General features: G+C 38.7%; 1 long non-coding RNA gene across 1 annotated transcript in view; it reads right to left on the bottom strand.

Annotated features, from left to right (window-relative positions):
- Window positions 1-5,973: 5,973 nt before the first annotated feature.
- LOC131405649 (uncharacterized) overlaps window positions 5,974-20,409 on the bottom strand; it is a 147,717-nt gene continuing 133,281 nt past the window's right edge. The window contains exon 9 of the long non-coding RNA XR_009219992.1: window positions 5,974-6,519. This is a non-coding gene — a long non-coding RNA (uncharacterized LOC131405649). The remainder of the gene's footprint in view (window positions 6,520-20,409) is intronic.

The following is a 20,409-nucleotide window of genomic DNA, read 5'->3' on the forward strand; positions in this document are numbered from 1 at the left end:
AAAGAAGACATTTTATGCTTTTCCTAAGAAATGTCCATCTAATTCACATTTTAAATAATAGTTTTTTTCTGTATTAAACAGTAAGGCAGTGTTCTAATTAACTTTGCGCTCAAAGCAAGAAAATAGGAGAGAACAGACATTGGATGAAAATAACCAGTTTCTTGTCTTCCAAATTCAAGCAAGGGTCTAACACGAGAGAATCATGCTAGAGAAGGTGGAGCAATCCAATGGGACCAAGGCAATTCCAGTCTAAATACCATAATGACTATGGACAAAAGTAAACATGAGAGAAACATGCAGAAAATGTCATTCCAAAGGGAAAGTACATAATTTCATCTCAAGTATGATAATCCGAGTAGCTCAGAGGAAACAGCTTAAGACAGCAAACCTCTAATAGTTATGAGAAATAAAATGTCTTCTTCAAATTTTACAATATTGCATCGACTTGCCTTTCCCAATTCACTCGAACTATCTCATTATTAATCTAGCTTTATTTTTATCTAATTGTTTGCACTTGATTGGAGAAGCTTTATGGTGCAGAAAAAAGAGAAATCATTACAAATGAAGGAATTATTCTTAGATTTAGGATGATTCTTAAATTTTCACAAAAAAATGTATATTTAATGTTTGTCATGCCTTTATAGGCCAATTGCGTAATGCTTTATGAACGTTTAATCAAAAGATGAACATTTAGCAGTATGTGTCAAAAACAAATTCCTTCAGCTAGGAGTTAAAAACTCCATCATAACTACAATGGTGCCACCCTGTGGCAAAAAGTATGATTTCTTAAAACCTGACATTCTGTGTAGCATATCCTAAAAGGTAAACTAAGAAAATTCACAATTTAAAGGCCAGATTTAATGAGTGAGATTCTGTAACTTATAAAAGCTGATTGTCTGCCTTTGGCTCATTTATGACTTCTTGTTTAATTCACAAGTCTTCTCCGAATTCATTTGCAATATATCTTTCCCATTTATTGAACATTCAACTCTGTTAGTCACAGGAACTAAGCTCTAGAACAGGAACTCACAGGACAAACATTGCCTCTGCCTTCGTTGTGCTTAGAGTCTCACAACCTTTTCACCAAATTTGCTAATTCATAGCTTAAATTTAAAAAAGAATTAAGCTACAAAACCCTGTTCTGTGAAAGATTAAGGTATCAAAAGCACTTTGCACTCAGTTCACACACTCATATATTACAGCACTTCTAATTGCAAGCTGCGACCTCCTGGAGAATTGCACAGCAGTTTTTTTTGTCAATACTAAACGAAGCACTGTGTATTTTTGTATCACTATTAAGCAATTAAAAGCACACTGAATGATGCACTTTTTTAAAATGGTCTGTTGCCACCCAAATCACATTTCAAAGTGGTATCGATTTCAAGAGAGTATCAAAAATAGCTCACTTTAGCAAAGGAAATTCAGCCACAAGTAGATCTCACTGAACATGCACCTATTATCCTACGCATCAAAATAACCAATTTCAGGAACTCAATGAATCTTTTTCATTAAAGTAATTCAAAACTCGGCTATTATTAGAGTGTCATCATAGGAAACTCTAAATACTGCCATCAATCACCGAAAGTTCAGCAAAATGGTAGCAACAAAAGAGAATCAAAGGATTGAGCCAAAACACATTCACCTCAAAACTCACAACCTTGAAACGCATGGGTGGAGGACTCCCCGCCAATTAATTCTTGGAAACCTTTCTGAATATAATTCATTTCTAAATTAATACCTCATCAACAAAATGGTTAGAGGAGGAGCCAAAAATTCATTGCATGAGAATGACAAAATTAAATGCTACGAATCAACACAAAGATACTAAGGCAAGAAAATTACACTCCGTTTTCTAAGATACCCACTCCCCGCTGGATTATAGGAAAACTTTTCTTTCTCATGATGACATTATAGACTATATTTCAAGGGGCTGGAAGGGGATGTGAGAGAGAGAAGAAATCCCTAAACAACTGGGGCTTTACCAAATCTGTATGCAAATTCAATTACACAAAACAAAAATATATGCATCTTTACATAGTCTATCAGATAACCTAATAATGAAACAGCCTGCCTTCCATTTCACTTTTTTGTATCATTATTGCAATAGTTCTTTTAGTCATCCATGATTAAAACCAGGCAGCCAGCCTTGATTTCTGCTTGTTTACCACTTAAATCTAATTTGTTCTGGGTTCTTTTTATTTACCCTAGAATTGCTTGAGAAGTAGTTGGTAAAAGCATAAGCTATGGAGCCACAATACCCAGGTTCAAATTCTAACCCCGCTGCTCGTACCCACGTAACTTGGGCGACTTACTGTGTATTTCAGTTTCCTCATCTCTAAAATGAAGGTAAGATCGTCTACCTCAGAGAGTTGTTTGAGGATTCAATGAGTGAATACGAGAGAAGTGCTCAGAACAGTGTCTACCACACAATAAGGTCTATAAAAACACTGGTTCTGATGATTAGCCCTTAGGTTTCTTCTCCTTAGTCTTGGTTACCACTTACCCCCCAAATCTGCCCTTCATCACTTCACATTTATAATTGTCTGCAATTTGTTCCTCCCTAAGCCCGGTGTCTTCCTCTTCCGTTAGATCCTGCGTGAGCCATAGTGCCAGGTGATTCTAGCTAAATTATTACTTTTTAATCATTTTGCTTGAAGCTCTCAATATCTCCAAATAGTCCTTATTTTTACAAACTGTCAATTATTTACTAGTAATTGGTGAAATCCAACTTAGCCTTCTATGCAGGGATTCTAAAATAAAGAATGTCAGAACAGAATCTCCAGGAAACTTTTGTCAAACCATATAGACCACCCTCCCCCGCTTCTATTAGGAAATCCCTGGGACAGCACCCCTTTTGCAATTTATAATTTTTAACTCATGTTTTCCCATGTCAAATTTTTTCCTGTGTGTATACGTTTTATTTCCCCCAAAGTCTGTAAGTACTTCAGTAGCAGAACCACCTCCTTTTGCAACTCCTCCCACAACAATTAGCAGAGTCTTGAGTAAATAAAAGACCTGGGATTTGTTGAGTATGTGGCAAAATGGAATTCTGAATGGATGCGTATTAATGCCAATAAATATCAAGTTGGCAAGTTTAAAGTCAAAATTTTTGGTAATCAACCAACACTATTTTCTCCCAGTATATTTTCTTCATTCTTGACTTCAAAAGAAGTATGGAGAAATGAAAACTGCTTGACACTTTTTCTATATTTTATTTTCCAAAATCATTAAACTCTTAGGGGAATTTAGATAATTCAAAAATGTGGAATGCAGATATATCTGGAAGGCAGGAATATATTTTCTTTGTACGAAACAAACATAGGAGAGACATTCCCATCCCTACTTGACTGGAAGAAGAAAAATGCCTAGTGCTCGTAAAAGAATGGAGGAGGAGAGTAGATACAGACAGAGAAGGCCATGGGTCCACCAAAGGAGTCTTTGCTGATACAGCCAAGGGAGGGTTCAAGGCCAGATCCAAGAGCGGGAATGGCTACGTGAATCGTAGGCAGACAGAATCCCTGACACATTCACGGGTCCTGTGTCCCAGGATCTGCACATAACTTGCAGAAATAGTGATTGAATCCAAAGGGCCAAAGTAAGCTAGTAACCTGGGTGGATGTGGGAGCTTATGATCAAGAAATGTCTTCCTACAGGCTTGGCACAGCTGATGCCCTTTAGAATCCAGTGAGCAAGGAGTGAAAATCGAGAGTAGGAGATCTTCCACCCTAGCGGAAAGGGGGCTGTAGTCAAACTTCAGGTTGTTTTTTAGAAACATGAAATAATATTTCTTGCACCTCTGAATTTTGGAGCTGAGATTCAATCCAACTCCATAATATTTATAGCTATGGTTGTGGAATACTATTACTGTTATTTGCAATGACATTGTGTGTCGAGCAAGTTACAAGCATTATCTCACTTGATTCCTGCAGAAAACTATGAAGAAGTTGTTATTTTGTCATTTTACAAATGAGGAAACACACTTGAGAAATTAAGTAACATACTCATCATTATTTATAAATGGCAGAGCTTGGATTCAAAGCTGTTTGCTTTACTCCAGAATCTAAGCTCTTCACCACCACTCCTCCCCGCCTCAGATTCCGCCATCAGTTGTTATGAAACTGAAAGATTTCTCCATTGTTCACCCAGACTCATACATTATTTCTCACCTATAATGAATAGCCTCCTTTTATGGAGGTACCATAAATGTTATTAGTGGATTTGTGTCTGGAAGACAGAATATTCTGGTAGGAAGCTACAATCAAAAAGGCATAACTAAACTCTAAATATCAATGGAAATGTGTTCCAAAGAATTTTTATAAACAGTAGGCTTAAATTGGCTACTTGAGTTAATGTAATATTAAAATGCTATTTACAAAATAATTTTTAAAATTACTATTTAAAGTCAAAAATCATTTTTGTCTAGAAGTGTGCACTAATTAACTACCATGTAATTTACTCCTTATGACAATGTAATGGGGTGGGTATCCCCACAGTTTGATGGATACCTGGGGATGAGGTTCAGATGAGGATCAGAAAAGATAAATGCAGCCTTTGTATTAATACTATATTTGAGCAGAATTTTATAATGGCTATAGTCATATAAATATTAAGTATCTAAATAACAAAATAAATATTTTCATTTTATTAATGAAAAAACATGTCTGGGGTGCATCCTCTCCCATAGAGCATGCTTCTGGTTCAACATTTCAAAAGTAATGTAAAACAGACATAGGACATTTGGACATTTTATTAAAGCATAAAAAGCATTTAAACTACTTAGAAAAACTCTAGTTGTTGTTGTTATTAGTCTCATTATTCTCATATTCTTAATTAACATTGTAATTAGAGAACCCCTCACTACAGGTCAAACAGGCCTATATCATTTCCACAATTGAGATTGCTTTTACCTTTTTGCACAAGTCAATTGTGATTTTTTTTTTAGGATTAATTCAAAGAAAAAGGAAGGTATGTTAGTTTACTTCACCTTATTGCCACAAACGTCTACCTGAAGTATTCAGTGAAATGGCATTCTTTAAATGATAAATCAAATCAAATCAAACCACATGTACTCCCAAAGGAGCTTCACAGAATCAGATCAGATGACTCAATCATTCACTAGTCGCTTCTCCTTCATGAGGCAAGAATTCCCTCCTATAACACATCCATTCTCCATTCTCCATTCATTCTCCACATCATTCTCCACACCATTCTCCACATCATTCATCCATTCTCTTCCAAAATACTGCCAGTGATAGGGAGTTCACAGGCCCATCAGGAGCAAAAATTATCAATCTTCTTCACATTCTAATGAGAATCACCTTTCACCAACTTTCTAGTACAGTGAACACTCTAGAAAGCAGGGTGTTGTGCAGCCACAGTACCCTACACAGAGAAGTTGCTTAATAAATATTTATTGGAAAAAAGAACGAACAGTAATTGGTCCCTTTTTCTCCTCTAGAGCCACACCAAATAAACTTCTTCTACGAAATAATCCTTTAAGTGATTGAAGCGAGAGCTATAAATCTTCATCCTCTCCTTCAAATCTAGTTAGACTCATTGAGGAACGACTCCCAACACTTCAAAGTAAAATCTTCTTGGGGGCTCCTCCTCCCGTTAAGCTTCTATGTTAAAGAGCTAATGACTTGTGGGCAAACAATGCAGTGCCCGTCAAGAAATACATTTAAATTAAAAAATATTTTTTCCACAGTGAATGATTACACCTCTCTTCAGTTTGTCCTTATTACTAATTCGATGAATTATTAATTCAGGTTTTTATGTGTCAGTATATACAGTGGAGAAGGAAAAAGTACACTTATATGTAAAAAATATAAACAAAAATATAATTATATATAAATATACATATAAATCTATTACATATTACCAGTTATGTATTACATACTATGTTATATTGTACATATGAATCTATAAATACAATTATCATAAAATGTATATAAACGAAATATCAATCTCAATTACATTTACAAAAAATGAAAATTTGTGTGACTAACAGTCAGATTCCAAATAATTACAGTACCCTGTAACCTCCCAGTATCTTTAATTGATGATGAAATATCAAATCAAATCATTTCAAAATAAAGTGAACCTTAGAATTATTTAAGGTATTGATTTTATAGGTAAAAACAGGGCTCACAGAGACTCACTGACACCAAGTGTTACAAATACATAGTCACAGAACTGGAACTCAACTCCAAGGCTCCCGACCACCTGGCCATTAGTATTCCTGCTCAGATATTAAATAATTACTGGAACACAAATATATTTGTAGAACAAAATTCAGTAAGTTGAAAATGTGGCATGCCAGATGACTAGTTGCAAGAGGAATGAGTGACCAAAAAATAAGTTATTTATTCATCCTACTTAATGCCAAAATCACGGAAACAGCAGACAGTGTAATGTGGCATTTACAACAATCATCTCTAAAAAAGTCCTCATTTGTCTTACCAGAGTGAGATGAAGCACTTTACACAATTGCACCGCAGAAAGCGAAGAATTTCTCACCTGCAGATGATAATACAAGGACAGCGATAACAGAAAAGAAGATATTTTGTGAACATCTGTAAGAGGAACGTATTCAGTAGCAGGGCATTAATCAATACCAATTGGATATGGTGAGCCAGTAATGCATACTTTATTTAACCACTTAACATTTGACTCCAACCGCACAGATTCTTACTGTTAAATAAACTTGGAACACTGCACAGCTCATAAATATAATATTTCCTTGCATGTGCAATAGACTGTTTTAAGTTAATACATTTGCAAGCAACAATCCTTTACATTTTGCTATTGCTTGTTACAAGCCAATTTCACGGCATCCATATTCAGCAGCTAAAAGGAAGAACAAAATATGAGCAATTCTAATACCACTCGAGACAGTCAAGCAAATGTCGATGCTTATTTGTAAAGGAGAAGAGGGGATGTTTGTCTGAACTGCTGATTGCATGATTTCACAGTTTGAGGTGCAAAAAAGGGGTCCCATTCATATCCCTTGGTGCAAGTCTCCAGTATCCATGTAACTAGAAGACCCAACTCTCTCCCCTTTGTACATCCCATGTACCATAAACTTACCAGAGTGTGAGTGTGTGTGGTAGTGCGAGAGATAAGGAAGAGATGGGCAGGCCATGGGGAAAGAAAGCAGTCTAATGCCCTGCATGCATTGGAGGGGAATGGCTGCTAAGCAGAAGCTTGGGTTTTGGGTTATGGCTCAACACTCTACTTCAGAAGTGAAGGCAATCAGGTTCTACTTCCCCTAGTCAATGGAAAAGACTCTCCTTCAAAACTTTGACCCTTGGGGTAAAAACTCTTGATTTCTGGATAATGCCACCCTGTGTGAAGTTGCCCCAGATAGAAGTCAGAATAAGTTTCTGTTTGCAGACTGCTGGTTTGGTGAAGAAATGGTACCATGGAACTGAGCCACTGTGAGGGAAGGTTCAGGGAGAAGCAGCAGGGGTGGGTCTTTCTCCCACAGAAGCAGAGGTTGTGGAGAGATGGCACTACTCTTGCTGGTAAAACTAACTCAAATCTGAAATGTGACCTAAAAATTGAGCCTAAGTCTTCTATTCTTGCTGATACAAAGAATATTTCTAGATACATCAGTTTTTCAAAGAAGAAGGTTATAGTCATTAGCACAGTTTGCCAAATATTTCTGGTTCTGCCGCCTTCTGAGTACGTGGTAGGATTGTATTTCCTGGCCCCCTTGTTGTTTGGGGAAACCATATGGCTAGTTTGCGTCAGTGGGTTGGGATCAGAAGTGCCATGTATCATTCCTAGGGAAGAGCATTTCATTGCCAGTGGGACACCCTCAGAGCTCTCCTTGTCTCTTCCAAGAAGACTGGTGATGCCAGAGAGTGGATAGACACATAGGGAGAAGAAGGGGCAAACATTATTTTATTACTTTGAGACTTGGGGGCTGTCTGTTACCACTGTTTGACTTGGATTTCCTCATGGATACCAAGAGTACTTTTTCTATGTTAAACTCAGTTGAGGGTGTTCCATACCTTAGGATACTTGTGCCCCAAGAGACCAGTTCTTTCAATTCACACACTCTGCCACTTCCTAGGCTCAAAGCAACATTTAGAGGACTGAGTCAGACTAGGTTTTTAGCACTCACCACCTCACACACTTAAGGCCACCTACTCTCCCTCATCCTAATTCCAGACTCAGAGTCACGACTAGACCACTAGCCTAGTCAGCACTAGGTCCAGTCTTTCTCTCTGCTGACGGTAACATCACCAGGGACTCTGTTGTGCTCCCCCACACTGGGACTTCAGCCTGCCTAAAACATACTGATGGATTTCCCTTTCCCTCTCCCAGAGCTCTGATAACACATGGAGGAGCTGGTTTCCGTAGTCTAGAAAAGTCTCTCCTCCCCCGGATAGAGTCCTTACCAGATATGTGTTGGCATAACCGAGAGAGATCTGCTCCAAGGAAAAGTTCTAACAGTTCAGTTATCTTTGTTTTCTCTGTCTATACAAGAACAGCTTCTTTTGTTCAAGAGGGAAAAGCGGTTGAATCTGTGACAGAATATCTACTTGACTTTCTCTTGTAATTGACCCTGTCTCTTGTCTGGTTCTCTTCCACGCACAATTTTCAACCCGATCCTCACTTGACAGCCAACGATATTAAAAGTCTTTCGTGTGTATGTGTGCAAACGTACCTGTGTGTGTACATGTATGTTTTCTGGCTCTTGGTCTTCCCTATACAATGACACTGTGCACAATTCCAAAATCAAAAAGCCTCCAGAAACTGAACAATTTTGCATCTCAAGAGGTGGCAAAACCTGACATGACCTGATATAAGACTATTTATGGTCTTTACCTCACTTAGTATGAATATTCATGTTTTACTGCAGAAGTAGTAACTAATCTTGTTATAGACCCCACTGGGAATACTATGTAATACACAGTTATAAACCACATTATCTTTCAAAAATCTGAAACACAGCTGGCCCTAAGAGTTCCAGATAACTCTTAACTGGGTTGTGGGCCTATTTTTCCTCTGACAACTCTCACCTTGAATCAGGCCTGGTATTCACATCAACAGTAGTTCTATGCTAGAGTAGAGATACCATTAAATCTGACTAGAATTGCATACACATACTCCATAACGCTGAGCACTAAAATTCCAGAGGTAGTTAGTTAACCCACTCTTTATGGGCCCTGATAGATCCATCCCACAATCAGAAGGGCTTCATATTGTGTGGGTGTAGTAGGCAGAATAATGGCCCCACAAAGATATCCACATCCTAATACCCAGAACCTGTAAATATGTACAGTTTATGTTAAATGGCATAAAAGACTTTTCATATGTGATTAAATAAAGGATCCTAAGAGGGAAGATTATCCTACATTCTCCATTGGGCCCAATGTAATAAGAAGGGTCCTTATAAGAGGAAGCGGAGAGAGTCGGTCAGAGAATGAGATGTGATGACAGAAGCAGAGGTCAGAGAGACAGAGAGATTTGAAGATGCTACACTGCTGGCTTTAAAGATGCAGGAAGGACCCACAAGCCAAGCAATGCAGGTAGCCTCTGGAAGCTGGAAAAGGCAAGGAAACAAATTCTCCCCTAGAGCCTCTAGAGGAATGCAGACTGGTAGAAACTTTTATTTTAACCCAATAATATCAATTTCAGATTTCTGACCTCCAGAACTGTAAGAGAATAAATTTGTGTTATTTGAAGCCACTAAGTTTGTGGTAATTTGTTACAGCAGCAATAAAAAATTAATACAGTGCAAAAGGCAGTTAGGATAGAAATGCCAACATTAAACACCTATGTTTGCCAGTCTAAGCCAATAACAGACTTTTTCCATAAGGCAAGAAAAAATATTTCCTTCTAGAACTTGGAGGTCCTTTTCCTGATTTATGGGGGGGGGGGAGTAATATACCACAAAAGATATGCAATTTTTCTTCATAGTTTCTTTTTTTTCTTTGGCACAAGCACAAAAACCGAACTATTGGAAAATTTGAAAATCAAGTTTTGTATAAAAACAAATGTTTTAAACTTTTTTGTTTAATAATTCAGTCTATAATAATAATTCAGAGAGCTAATAATTCAGAGGATCAAGGAGAATTATATTAGAACACACAGAAGCCATAAGTAAATACATAATAAAATAAAGATACTATAAAACTATCTTCTAATAACTGTACGTGGTATAGAGTTGTCACATGTAATACTTTTTTGAGCACAAAATAAAAACACAGTTCCTTTCCTTTTAAACTCTTCCCCAATTCTGAGGACATTAATACTTAGTATAATTTACCTTACAGTTTTAGCCAGGAGGGACAGGTGTCTGCATTATATTATTATCTATGTAGGTCTCCGCTGTTGTCAGAACCATTGCTTTGTTTCAGCTCCTGGTTTCTAAAAATATCTGCTGTAGGAAAAGCTGACTTCTCAGAAATATAACAGTTGGTAAGGAACCATTTTCCCAAAATTCAAAAGGAGATTTGCTTTTTTTAAAAAACATCACACATAGATTTTAAACAGCTGTTTTTAAAACTACACAAGGGGAGAATGATTTGGTTGATACAGTTCACTTTCATCTTCCACCTTCCCTTCTTTCACAGCTCAGTTTACAAGTGCTAATTAGAGGGGAATTGCCTTCTTTATTAAAAAATAAAATAGAACCCCCATGCCTAGCGAGCAAAAGCAACAAGACGCATAGGGCACACATTTTACCTGCCCCTCGGTTCTCCCCTGTTGATTACTGTGCCTGGCGTTGTCCCACTCCTACAGTAAAGCCTTTCCTGAGAGGGGGTGAAAATCCCTCAGCACTGACGAACCCGGTGATGCCTCGAAGAGATGCTTTATTAGACGCTGTATTAGTGCTAGGGCTGCCATCACAGAGTACCACAGACCCGGTAGCTTAAACAAAAATTTATTTCTCACAGTTCTGGAGGTTAGAAGTGCAAGATCAAGGTGTCGACAGGTTAGGTTTCTTCTGAGGTCTGTCTCCCTGGCTCGCAGATGGCCACTTGCACTCTGTGTCCTCACATGGTCTTTTCATCTGTGTGCATACAGCCCTGGGTCCCTGGTGTCCCTTTGTGTGTCCAAATTTCCTCTTCTTATAAAGGACACCAGTTAGATTAATTAGATCCCACTCTAATGGCCTCATTTAACTCAATCACCTTTTTAAAGCCCCATCTCCAAATACAGTCACACTCTGAGGTACTGGGGGTTAGGGCTTGACCTAGGAATTTGGAGGGAGGAGAGCACAATTCAGCCCCTAAGAGATGCTGAGGAAGAAAGGGGGAAATAATCAAAAGTCAGTCAAAGAAATAAAACAGCTCAGCTTAGAGAAATGTAAGCTGTTGTCAAATTCTGCTTTAGCTACCTTGCTCCAAAGCCTGGTCAATTCCACACTGTTGACTCAGAGAAGAGAGAGTGTCGAGATCTTAGTCTCAAAGGGCTGGTTCAGAGGCACAAGCTCCACACTGTATTTCCTTCTCCCCAGACCCCAGGCTCCTTACATGGAGGATACTTCTAGGACCCAGCAACCTCTCCATCACTGTGATGCCTCCACAGTTCAAGAAGGATTCTAACTCAATGCAAAGGGGTGCCCTCCAATTCCTTTCTCATTTCTGATCCGAGGGACAAGCCTTTCTCCCTGCTCTGTGGAGGGGTGGGTCTGATTGCAATCCCTGGCTGAACAATATAGCAAAAATCCCTTAATCGTACAATAAAATATATGCATATCAAAGGAACTATACAAGTCCAGATATAAGCAAGTCAAGAGTTCTATTATCACTGTAATAATTCGATGTGTGGCCAATGCTACAATACATTTGTTTCAACTTTCTCAAATGATATTTCACATCACGTGTAAATAATGTAAAACCTAAAATTTGAAAGTATCATGTGCTTTAGTTATGGTTTTTCTTCACAACATCAAAATAATCAAAACGCCAATATTAAGCAATATTCCCTTTTGTTCTTTTCTCTTTATCACATTAAAAAGAAGAAAAAAACTTTCTAAATTATCATATTCTCCTAAAGCATCAAGTATAAAACTGTAAACTTAACATAATAAGAAAACTTCTATAGGCATTAAAGTCTGTTTTTAAAAATCCCATACACTAATAGAAGGATTAACATGGATTTTTAGAACTAGGGGGACATCTAAATGGGATCTAACAAATATATCTAAATCTTGTGACTCTCTCAAAAAAAATGATTCTCTTAGACTCAGCCTATGTCTGTACCATATAATTATTGAATCCCCAGTGCTGGAAAGCAACTTGGTTGTTCCAGTTCAATCTCCAACACAACGTGAACACCCTGCTGTGGAATCCCTGACATATTTAATTCAGCAGCTATCTGAATGTCACTAATGTTGGAGAGCTTGCTCACTCATCAGCCTGTAGCATCACCAGAAGGAAGATAGAAATAGGAAGAAAAGAACCTTTTGGTTGAACACTTAAGATATGTTAGACTAGATTTCAAGCAGGTGTCGGTTTTGCAACCTGAAAAGATATATTTGATGCCAATGTGGGAGATGAATTAGAGAAATAAGGACTTTTGGGTCCAAATAAGAGACTAATACCATAGCACAAGTGATGATGAAGGTTGGAACTGAGCACGTGAACAGTGGAGATGAGAAGTGTGGAGTGGAAGTGGCAAATGGTTTAAATGGAATTAGCAGGATTTAGTGGGGTTTCCATTTAGCACAAGACGAATGGTAACTCTGAGCCATTTTATTTCTGAAGACATATTTGGGTAGCAGATGGGTTGCTCTGGCCCTAATACACTAATACCAGGCCAGAACACAAGTTAACAACAATGACGGTAATTATAATAGCTAACATTTAGTAAATGTCTACTATGTGCCAAGTGCTCTTCTAAGAACCTTGCATTATTTTCTCATTGACTCCTCACAACAACCCTATGAGATAGGTCTATTATTATGCCCATTTTATGCCAAAGGAACCGACACACAGGGAGGTAAATAACTTTCAAGATTACTCTTGAAATTAAATGGCAAGTCAGGATTCAAAGCCAGGTGGTCTAAATATAGAGTTGACGCTATAATTCAGCTCAGGACCAGAGTAAGGAGACTATTTCAAACAGAGACAAGGATACAAAATAAAAACCATACTGAAGAACATGACATTGGTTTCTCATTTTCTCTCCCCTCTGTATTCTTCTCCCTCTCTAGTTCATTGTCTACCAGGACACAGAGAGACAGTTGTCTTAAGGATCTGAAAGATTGAGGCTTATTTCTAAGGACTCTTCTTTAGGGATGAATGTCTTAAAAGAAACATCACTGTTTACATTCATTAGAATGCAGCAAGCATAAGGGATTATATGCTGTGAAGGTTTTAATACCATTCCAAAGCAAGGTGCTACCAATGAAATGAAAATTTTTTTAAATATTGTCAGACATTAAAATGAAAGTCAATGGATTTCCAATGTCCCTATTGTTTCCAATCTGCTCACCATGATTTAAATTTCTTAGATTTGGGTTCTGAAGACAAACACTTCTTTCTAAAGAGACTACACTTATTCCAAGAAATATATGAATTGTTCATAGGGTACTTCATAAAAGTCAAAGAATTCTCAAAATATAAATGATCTTATATATTACTGTGTTCCCTGGTTACGTAGTAAATAAAGAACTGAGCAGTTATGTCAAGGGTTTTGTGCAAGTTTATAGAGAATGATGGAGGTGGGACAGGAAGCTTACAATGTCATCTACAACATCCTTTGCCAACTTCTCTTCCTGCTCGTGCTTTGCCATCTCTAGTTAGAACTTGTCACCTCTCGTCGGAGTAGAGTGCCTGCAAATGAAAGAGCCTTCAAGTAGGGCTTTCTAACTTCCCTAGCAAACTACTTATCTTTTGAGCTCTGATTGTTCATTCAACAGACTTATTGTATTCCTATAAAAATAATAGGAATTCACAGGGATGAAAACGGTGTTCCTGCCCTGGGTACTTATTTTCTATTGAGGATGAAACAGATTTAATACGTGGAATGGAAAATGCTATGCTAGGTCCCTAATATGTACATGTAATACATACACATAATAATATGCAGAAATTATTACAGTAGTGCAGCCATGATTATAGAGTTAGAAAGTCCTTCTGGTGCACTGGGACAATATTTGAGACTCTTTTTCTTCTTTTTCATCTTCCTTGCTTATTGCTTCTAATTTAAAGGGCTTGGCCTTAGCTCAATAAGTCTGTGTTGATGACTTGGTGTGTAGGACTGAAGAATGTTTCTTAAGTCAAAGCAGATGAGATGAGAGCAGAAGTTTCCCAACTTATCCTTGAGTAAGGAAAAGCCAAGATCTTCCCCCGAAGTAACTGAACTTCCATTCCAATCCCCCTGTTTAAGCCCCCTCCCATCATCTATCTATTACTAATAATGGAAAATCTTGAATTAAATCTGGCTGTAAACGTACAATCCCTGATTTTATACAATACTGAGACAAACTTCAGGGAAATGAGAAATGTTACAGGTCACAGATGTTGCCTATATGTTTTGGTAAAGGGTCTGGACTAATAGACAAGATTCAGAAATGAGCATATGTTTATGTTTATACTAGCAGACTCAGGCAGTAGACTGCCTACTACCAAAACTTTCTTGCCATATGCTGTTATATAAGAAGTAAAATATCTGATGTCAGAAGATCTGGATTTTAATCCCAGATCTACCCACTACTTTTATGACCTTGGCCTATTTTTTGTAAATCTTTCCAAGCCCCAAGTTTTATTCTTAGCTATGACATGGAAACAATATTAACAAACCTGCACATCGTTCCAAGATTAAATTATGTATGTAAAGTTGTTGACACTAGGCTGGCAAATCAAAATTCTTGCTCTTTTCTTTCTCAACCACCCTTTCCCTTGCACAAATGGTGAAAAATTTTACTGTCCTTTGCTTTCATTGACGTATCTCATCCTACGTAGAAGATAACTCTTTATCCATAAAAAGTTCAACCCCCGACACACAAAAAGGACCCTGCGATCTCCTGAGAACACACCACTACACAGAGACATATGCTGCAACAAGGATTTACAAAACTCAAGTCGTAGTCCTCTGCTGCTAGAGGCCTGGATTCTGACTACAAGGGCCTCCTCCAAGAAGCATTAAAGGCACTAAAAATCAGACCTCTGACCCACTGTTTTAGAATTTAAGATCCAGCAGCACACATCAGGCTCAGCTAACACTTGAAAGGTTTAAGTTCTCCCTATTCATTTCCACTACACACTCCTTCTCCTGGAAAATTCATGGCCAGCTAAGCACATCTTGCTTCAGACTCCAGATGTCCTTACTCATCACAAGCAGTCCCTTCAAGTGTTCACATCCACAAAATACACAGGGGTCTCTCCCGCCCCCTTGACTCACCTTCTCACTCATCTTCTTCCTCTCAAAACTTTCGTCCATGCCCTCTGGAGGGCTCAGTCTACGGTCAACGCTTACACTTTAGTGAATGCTGCTGTCATCTTCTGGGCTGATATGCAACTTGAGGGCTCTGCTTCCCAGCAGTGCTCCTAAATGAAAGCTGCTCCCCCATATCCATGTCCCTGTGTTTGGGAGATGGTGGCAGAGGCTCCTTTATCTCCACCTGGGCTCCTAAGCAGGCCCACACTGAGGTGCAACCCTGAGAAAGTCTAAATGACTTGGCAAGCCTCAGTTTCATCATTTGCGAAGTGGAAATGATAACGGTGGTCATCTCTTAGACTGCTATTACAGTTAAATGAGATAATGTATATAAAGTACATGGAACAATGGATGACATTTAGTAGGTATGGCTATTATTCTCATCGCCTGCATCATCTTTGTCACAATTACCATCTAATCTTTTGCTGCTTTTAAAAGGTCCAGTTTTAGCATAGCTGCAATATATTTGTATACCTCTGAATTCTCCAGGGGACAATACTCAACATGTAGTAAAAATGGAACCATTTAATGGTTCCATAGGAATGTTTAAGAAGTTCCACAGTATTTTCTCAAAATATTGTAAACATTATTCATGAAAGGAGGAAAGGAGGAAAATAACACGTTCCAGTTGAGTGAAGAGTATTTATTACAAGACAATACATATGGGGGAAGAAAACTTATAACTCCCTTTCTGGGGGTCATGAATACAATTAAATTTACCTTCACCTTATAAAGCCAAGAGACAAGTATATTAGTAAACTGATGAGTATGCCCTGTACTTTGATTTATATTCTAGATACATTCTGCACATGAAAAATAAACCATGGAGCAATAACACCAGCAGCACTTAGAGCCCAGTGAGTGCTCTGAGAACGAGGAAACAAAAACAGCAGCCTCAGCGCAGTGGGTTTCGTTTCAGTCTGCGTAGCCACCCTTGCCCTCGTGTCCCACTGAAACCTGTTCACCTGATCCACCCGAAGGCCACGCACACAGCTGCTACTATGTTTGCACGTGGGTGTTTTCTCCAAACTCAACATTTTATAAGTAATTTTATCTAATATGACTATTTCCTTGATCATAACATCATTCATCATGCTCAAGTGGATAAAAATCTAAAAATAAGCTAGCAAAAACCCTGCCAGAGTATCTTTTGCAGAATAAAAATTCATTAAAACAAAACAGCTAGAAAAATCATTGAACTTAAACTGGATCTGGAAAACTACAAGTGAAATGAAATGAACTCACTGAAACTATGAGGTTACTAAGTGGAAAGACAAGACATAAAATGGTTATAGTCTACTTGGCTATTCAACAGTCGTCAATAGAAAAATGCCAAGGGGAATTATACTATTTAAAAACATCAATAGCCTGAATTGTGCAATTTTATATTCAGTGCCAGCTAAATTTTATGGATTACGCACCTTCGTTTGGTTTATTTCAAAATTATTTTTTAAATTCTCAACTAATCTAGGTTACAATCATCTTGAAGGTAAGGACTTAGTTATCTTTAGTGCTAGGCCCTACACCAAAAAAAGCACATTTAAAAAAAAATGTGCTCTCCCTTTATTTCATACAGTCAGCCAACATAGAAGGGAAAAAAGAGGGAGGGGCAATACAATACATGTGACTTTTCATTGAGATTCTCGTGGCTACTCTGAATTATAACACACACTGAAAGTCTCACATCCAGGAAAGCCCTCACTTCTCACCCAAGCACACTGAGATGGTTGATCACCTATAATCAGATATATACTATTAGTCAACACTATTAACTTGCCAACCTATCTTTTTTTAATAGGCTCTTGATTACCCTTAAGCATCTAGTTTTGTGATTTTTTTTTTACTGTAAATTAATTCAAGGCTTCTAATATTGTGAGAAAGGATAACTGTATTTGTGCTTAACTACTGATGGAGTTCTGCCTTGTACAAAACGTCCAATTTTATTCCAGATCAAGCCTTGATTGTTGATAGACTTCTCTGATCCCATTATTTTGCTCTGCAGAATTTTGGAGCTCTGAAGAGGAAATCAATAAGTTTCATAATTATTTTGAGTTGAATTTGTCTTTATATAACACAGAATAAGTTTCAAGAATGTGCCAAGATCTGCCTTTCGAATGAAGGACTCCATAGGTTGAGGTTCTCACTTCCAAAGTAGCATTAACCACCACATTTGATAAAATGGATCTATTTCCAAAGCTTCTCAAGCCAGTAATTGAGATGCAGGGGTTTATGTTGAATATCCCCCTAATAGCTGACAGCATGAGGCCAGAACAAATGTTTGATCAAACAAGCATACAAGCAATATTTATTTCCATGTTGTTACAAAATTACATAGAATATATGGTCACTGCCTATCGAATTTTTTTTTCTAATTTTGATGTTGTAACTTGATCATCCAGTTCCTTCAAGTACCATTCATCAAATTTAAGTTTTTGGTAGCTTGGTATAAAATAATTAAAATATAGAAAAGTGCCTAATTTTAAATGACTTCATCCAACCATATTCTAAACTGAATATCTGCCATTTTTCTGATCATTCCCTCCCAAAGAGTACTGGAAAAAATAATTAGTCATGTTCAGAGTTCTAGGCATCTTAAGATTTGAGTTACCAACATCTAAGTGTAATATTTTATCATCCGCCAATATTCTGCCCTTTTACTATGCCAATAAAATGATCTTTGCCAGTTACTGAAGATGAATTTTAGTAGCTCCAATGACTTGAAAGGGAAATTACGACCACTGAGAATCCTAATTAGTTCAATCTTTAGAGTTATAACATTAGTAATTGACCAATATAAATGGCTAAGAATCCAGGCTCTAAAGCTGGATTGCCTGGGTTGGAGTCTTGATTTTATTACTTACTCTGTGTGTGACATTGGAAAGTTAATTAAACTCTCTGTACCTTATTTTTCTTGTCTATAAGAGAGGGATAAAAATAGTGCCTATCTAGTACTGTGAAGGATAATTGAGTTAATACATGTAAAACTCTTAGAAGAGTACATAGTACATAGCAGGCTTTCAGTGAATGTTTTATTTTTTGTTATTATTATCATTATTATTTCTATAGAATATTTAATGTTTTGCCTTACTGATTATATTTTCTTGGTAGTAAAAAGAAAGAGTAGGCTGATTACAAATATCAGTTAAAATGAAATTTTTTTTCTTTAGAAATATAATACAAACTTCAGCTACAGTAAGGATTAAATACGTAAATAACAGTGGAACTTAGTCATGGTATATACCAGAAATTAGAATAAAAAAGGTCACCGCATTAATATAAAAGTTAGTACAGTTAACCAGCTTAAAGTTAAAAGATTTTAAACGTTTAAATTATAGAAACAGAATTGCCACTTCAATTTAAAACTCACCTTTTCTGACCCTCATAGAGAAATTATTCATGTTTTAGAAAGTTTTCCAGTTCAGAACCAGTCCTGCTAAAACAAGCAGGCAAGCAAACAAAACCACATAGCATATCAAACAGTGTTTTTCAATTTGAATGTGTACCCAAGACCCACACACTGGACAGGCCTTACAGATTATACTGAACAGTTCTGGTCAACACCCTTTCCTACAGAATATCGTTGCTTCTTACAGTGGTATAAAAATGTGAAAATAGTGGCCGGCCTGGTGGCATAGTGGTTAAGTTCGAGCACTCCACTTTGGTGCCCTGGGGTTCACAGGTTCGGATCCCGGGCGTGGACCTACGCTCATCGAGCCACACTGTGGCTGGAGTCCCACGTATAAAATGGAGGATGACGAGTACAGGTGTTAGCTCAGGGACAATCTTCCTCAGCAAAAAAGAGGAGGATTGGCGAAAAACGCTGGAAAGATGGCGGCGTAAGCAGACTCGGAACTCACCTCCTCCCGTGGACACAGCCAATGTACAACTACTCGTGGAAAAATTACCCCTGAGACAGAACTGAAAACTGGATGAGAGGAGCTCCTGCAACAACGGACAATCCTAACTGAGGTGGAAGAGGCAGAGACTCCCTTCTGGAGAGGAAAAACGCCGCCTTCACAAGCCGCCAGCATCACAGCTGCCGGGAGCAGCTCACAGGTACGCAGCCTCCCTGGAGGCACGGGGCCCTGAGCCGGGGAGCGCCCCCACTGGGGGCATTTTGTGGACGCAGCACAATCCAGACGAGTGGCAGAATATCTGACTTTGCCTGCTACTAAAGCATTGGGGAGCACCCCCAGAAAACCCAGTTCACAAAGAAACTAAAACTGGCTTTTAAAGAGCCCGCGCGAACTCACCCGTTCCAGAAAGCACCCTAAAATCACCAGAAAGAAAGGTGCACAGTGCTGTGGTGAAAAGAGACTCACCTAATAGGCCCTGAGTGCATCTCGGTGAGGGGTGAGACCTCTCCAGGGACTGGGACATTGGCTGCGGCCAGTGTTGTGGCCTGGTGTGGGCGTGCTGACACAGACGCCATTGGAGTTCTCCCTGAGGCCTGCTAGCCCAGGGTCTGCCCCACCCGCTAGAGCACCGATTTAATCCAGCTCAGCCAGGGCAGGCAGCCCACCCTAGAGACTGGCCCCACCCAACAACAAGCCCTCAGGCCACATGTGGGCCTGCATAGATTGGTGACTGGATTCTCTGCAGCCTGGCAACTGAGCCAACTTGAGCCGGGCAGGGTGTGCACAAGGAGCGGGTGGAGAGTGTGGGGCGGTGGCGGAGTGTGTGGCTCCTGCCGTGGAGAGACTGGGTCCGCTTGGGGAGGTCGGGGCGCTCACACAGGGCAGGACTGTGTTGACTGTGTGTGTGGATCTGTGGGTGGCAGGGTTTGTCAGCTGCAGAAGACTTGTGCTTCTCAAAGACCCACATAGGAGGTTTGCCCCACCTTCCAAAGCCTGAAACAATTGGGTGCTCCTGTGCCTGAGGCCAGCCCCACCCAGCTGCAATCCTCAGAGAGCTGACAAGAGACCTAATAGGCTAGAGGCTTACAGCAATTGTAAGGCCCTGAGCCTAACAACCTGCCACGCTGGGGGCCTACTCACTTAAAAG

This window comes from Diceros bicornis, chromosome 5, assembly GCF_020826845.1.
Source record: "Diceros bicornis minor isolate mBicDic1 chromosome 5, mDicBic1.mat.cur, whole genome shotgun sequence".
Classification (NCBI taxonomy): Eukaryota; Metazoa; Chordata; class Mammalia; order Perissodactyla; family Rhinocerotidae; genus Diceros; species Diceros bicornis.